Source organism: Nannospalax galili, unplaced genomic scaffold (assembly GCF_000622305.1).
Source record: "Nannospalax galili isolate Female #2095 unplaced genomic scaffold, S.galili_v1.0 scaffold7, whole genome shotgun sequence".
Classification (NCBI taxonomy): domain Eukaryota; kingdom Metazoa; phylum Chordata; class Mammalia; order Rodentia; family Spalacidae; genus Nannospalax; species Nannospalax galili.
Genome location: NW_008359081.1, coordinates 8,963,711 through 8,968,755, shown reverse-complemented (window position 1 = coordinate 8,968,755; position 5,045 = coordinate 8,963,711). Strand labels below are relative to the sequence as shown.

Sequence of the window (5,045 nt, the reverse complement as noted above, 5' to 3'; positions counted from 1 at the left end):
TGGCCTTAAATCTGATCAGAAAGTGGTTAGTTGCTACACCCATAACTGGTGCCAGTATTTCACCAGTTGGGCATATTTTGCCAGGCCAGTTATTATTGTAGTTCACAGGGAAGTTTAGTTAAATTTTGGCGTTGATATTATGGAGACTTTTCATTCTCTTTTGTTATTTTCTTGTCAATTTTTTTTCTTATTTAGTTTTTACTCACAGCTCTGCAATCCAGGTAGACTTGGAGGGGAATAAGGAGAATACGGAACCTAAAGAACTGCAGCGAGAGCACAAAGGTTATGGGGTACTTTGAGAAGATGGGGCAGAGAGTGTTCTCCTGGGCTATGAAAGGACTGGTCTGGTGGTTAAGATGCACACAAGTCAAAGGAGGCAGTGCTGCCCACAGTCATCAATGGTGATCATCTTGCTGGTCTTGCCATTCCTGAACCCAAAGTTCTCCATGACATCCAAAATGCTCATGCCTTTTTTCACTTTCCCAAAGACCACATTTGCCATCCAACCACACAGTCTTGGCAGTGCAGACGAAAAACTGGGAACCATTTGTGTTTGGTCAAGTATTTGCCACGGACAAGATACCAGGACCTGTATGTTTCAGGATGAAGTTCTCATCTTCGAATTTGTCCCCACAGATGGCGTTGCCACCAGTGCCATTAGGGCCTGTGAAGTCACCACTCTGGCACATGAAACCTGGAATAATTCTGTAAAAGGAAGAACACTTATAACCCAATCCCTTCTCTTTAGTGCTCTGAGTACTGTCTTTGGATCTTTGTCGGCAAACAGCTGGAAGGAAATATGACCTGAGGGTTCACCATTGACCAGGATGTCAAAGAACCCAGTGGGGTTGACTATGGCGGACAACAAGCAGCTTAGGAGACAGCCAGTGTCTTCAAAAACTCTTGTCAAAATTTTTATATGAATGAATTATTAATGTAATAAGAAAATATGTCATTTCAAAATCCAAATGTTCTAAAGTAGAAAAAATGTCTAAAACTAACTGCACATGTAATAAATGGGTTTTTAAAAGTTTGTTTGCCAGTACTTCAAATTATTTGAATATGATCTATTCTTGAGGCAAACATGGTAGCACACTCTTGGAATTCAAGCACTCAAAAGACTAAGACAGGAGAATTACACATTTGAAGGCAGGCCAGGGTACATAATGAGTTCCTGTCTACCTCAGACTACAGAATGAGCCCATGTTTCAAACAAAACAAAAGATAAGGTCCTATACATTGATCATCCATTTGCATAGGTGTAAATATCATGTGTAATAATAATTATAGACCTTTTAATAAAATAGCAGACCTGGGCCACAATGGCCAGTAACTAGGGTTCTCTCCTCAAGTAAGCCCATTTGTCTTAACAACAAAAATTCCTTGAAGAAAAGTCATAGAATGTATAGATATATTCATAATGCATGTAATTGCCTATAAAACATTTAAAGAAAACAGTTGTGAAAGTAATTATATTTTATTTACAAAATTCTTGAAACTGCATAATAACCTTTGTACTATGCTTTTCATGGAAACTGAACTGTCTTTCAGCAAATTCCAAATATATGTGTGTTCTGTACACCTGATGAATACTTTAGCATTTGTGAGATGCAGATATCTTTAAAATAGAACGAGGTAGCATATTATTGTTTTTCCCATGGGACACATTTTCTAAGGTGAATATAGTGGAGTCCATGACCTGTTACTGATAGAAATGTAGGAAGTATTGATCACTAATTCCTATATGCCAGGCACTGTTCTGTGTAGTGGAAGAGACTATATCCCCACAGCAATCTAATGTCTAAACATTATATCCCCATTCTGTAAATGAGATCGGGGCTCAGAGAGAAGCAATAACTTACAAAATACATCACAAGTAAGAAATAAGAATATCAAAACTAAGAGGCCATTCCGATTCTCCAAAGACTCAGGCTACAGCCACCTGATCCATTTGCCTAATTTCTTATTTTTCTGTCTTTTTGAGACAGGGATTCCTTGTAGCCCCAGCTGTCCTGGAACTCACTATGTAGGCCAGGCTGGCCTTGAACTCACAAAGATCTGCCTGCCTCTGCCTCCCAAGTGCTGGGACTACAGGTGTGTGCCACCATGCCCGGCCTAATCTTTTTAAATTTTATTTTTAATGAGTTTGTGTGATTTTTATACAATATAGTTCAATGGTATTTAGATCCCTTCCCATATCTGCACCTCCCTCAAATGCCCCTGTGTCCAAAAGACCTGATTTCTCCAAGGGGCGGGGCCTGCGGGGGAGAATGGACTGCTGAGGGGCTTTTGGGAGACATTTTGGGACAGAAGACAGAGCGGCAAGCCTGGAGAATGCGCAGGGGCGGTAGTGGTGAGAAAAGATGGCCCCTGCGCTCTCGCCCACGACGGGAGAGGGGGCATTTACCGACATGGACCAGACTGCAGGACCAAGATGCATTGGGGGAAGGTTAACGGAGACTGTGGGAGAGCGATCTAGAACGGCAGCAGCCCACCACGAGAGCTGGGTGCTGGGTGCCGGGCGTTAGTCTCTGTAAATTTCTTCACCCCCACAAGATATAATTATAATAAATTCACATAGAAATATGTTATATGGTTTGTCTGATAGCACAAGAGACCCGGAGAGAGCTCTGGCGACAGCCTCCAGCCCAAGGCTTTGATACATACAGCCAAATTCCTCTTTAGAAAAAATATATTATATGCCTGTAGTCTGATTTGTGCTCCCAAATGTCCTTCAGTGTGGGTCAATCCACTGGGCCTATCAAGAATCCTATCCCTTTAATACACTGACTTTCCTCCTCCCAGCAGCCATCAATTGCCAAAAGTTCCTTAGGTTGTGTTGGGATTGCTTATCCACTTCCCCAAGACTATGCTGGGATTTTTGTCCAGTTTGAGCTTGCATAGGATTTGTGCATTCTGTCACCATTACTGTGATTTCATATGAGTAACTGACCAGCTGTCTGGATGACTCTGTTTTCTTATGGTCATCCACCCCCTCTGGCTAATACAATCTTTCCACCTCCTCTTCTGTAACATTCTCTGAGCCTTGGGAGGCAGAGGTTTGAAATAGGTGTCTTATTCATGGATAATCACTCTGTGGCCTCTTGTTCTCTGCTCATTGGTCAATTGTGAGTTTCTGCGGTAATCACCATCTGCTACATAAGGAAACTTCTCTGGTGAGAGTTGACAGATGCATTCATCCCAAATGTAGACATTGCATTGAAGATGTGGTACTTAGGGCTAAGTATCTCACAGACACTTATTCTCTGTATTTGACCAGTTCTAGAGCTTGTAATAGTCTCCATCTGTTGCAAAAAAAAAGCATCTTCAATGAATGGTGAGAGGTATATTTTTCTGTAAATGTGAGGATGATTTAGAACAAAGTAAGAAATTACATTAGTCTCGGAATGTGACAAAAGTAGTTTTTTCTCTAGGATCTATGATCTCTCCAACCATGTTTATTTAGCTATGTTTACAGTGCCAGCCTTGAGTTCCCTCCCATTCAGTGGGCCATAATTCTAATTAAACAGTTGTTGACTATCCCCAAGAAAAAAGTATCACGACTGCACCAATAGCGATAGTTTCCTGGGTCAGTCATTGTTCCTTATTAGGTTTCATAGCTGGGTAGGATCCCTTGGCAGCTTGTATAGTATCCTCTGATACTGTGAAAGCTAGTCTTCAGGGCGGATGCTTACTGGTCAGTCCCAGCTCGATTGCTCCAAATTGTAGCTCAATTGTGGCCTGTCTTCAGCAATAGGGTTTTAACTTCAAGTTCTGGGAGGCAATCAAGAGCTGTGACAATGGCCTGTGTCATTTTGGGAGTCTCTTGAACTACCCTACCTAACCACTCGAAGGAAGGTTTCTCCTGCCTGGCACTGTTCTGTTGTTGTTATTATATAACTTTCAGCTCTACACATGTACTAGTATATTTATTCTATGTGTGTTTTTCAGTAGGACTTTCAATTAACACGTTTCCCTCTGGTTTTTCATATCTTCTAAGCATTATTTATTTCTCCTCTCACTCCTTCTGTATAATCCTCTCTCCTTCCTCCACTGTTAAATTACCCGGCATTCCCCCATTTCTCCTGTAATAAAATCTGTCTCCTACTATTCCCCTCTCTTGAGTTTTCTTCCCCCTGGACCCCATGGTTCCTTTCCATTTTCCTGGCTCCTGCAGTTACACATATCTAACAATTTGGAGCTAAGAGTCATGAATTAGAGACAGTATATTTCACTTGGTTTTCTGAGTCTGTGTTACTTCACTTAGTATAACAGTTTCTAGTTTCATCAATTTACTTAAAATTTTCTTCATTTTGCTTTTCTTTACTGCTGAGTATTTCTCTGTTGTGTAAATGTACCACATTTTCATTATCCATTCATCGACTAAGAGACATTTAGATTGTTTCCATTTTTTAACTATTGTAAAAAGAGCAGCAACAAACATGGTTGTGCAAATATCTCTGTAGTAGGATGAGTCCTTTGAGTATATGCCAAAGGACTCATATGGTAGATTCATTTTTAGTTTTTTAAATAATATTTTTATTGATTTTTTTTGTTTATTTCATATGTAAATCATTTTTAGTTTTTCAAGAGTTCTCCGTACTGATTCCCACAGTGGTTGCACCAATTTGCAATACCACAAACAGTGGTTGAAGGTTCCCATTTCTCTGCGTTCACACCAGTATTTGGTGTCATTGGTTCACTTATTCTTAGCCATTCTGACTGGGGTTTGATGATATTTTAAAGTAGTTTTGATTTCCATTTCCATAATTACTAAGGGTGTTGAACACTTTTCAATGTGTTTCTTAGCCACTGTTGTTTTTCTTTTGAGAGCCCTCTGTTCAGATATAGCTCATTTTTAATTGGGTCATTTGTCTTCTTGCTTCTTTCTTTTTTGAGTTCTTTTTATATTCGTAATATTAATCCTCTGTCAGATGAATACTTGGCAAAGATTTTCTCCCACTCTGTAGGCTTACTCTTCACTCTATTTGTTGTTTCCTTTGTTGTACAGAAGTTTTTTTAGTTTAATGAAGTCCCATTGCTGA

At 40.0% G+C, this 5,045-nt stretch overlaps 1 pseudogene; it reads right to left on the bottom strand.

Moving 5' to 3' along the window:
- Positions 1–367: 367 nt before the first annotated feature.
- Positions 368–4,695, bottom strand: LOC103725432 (annotated as a pseudogene).
- Positions 4,696–5,045: the final 350 nt, after the last annotated feature.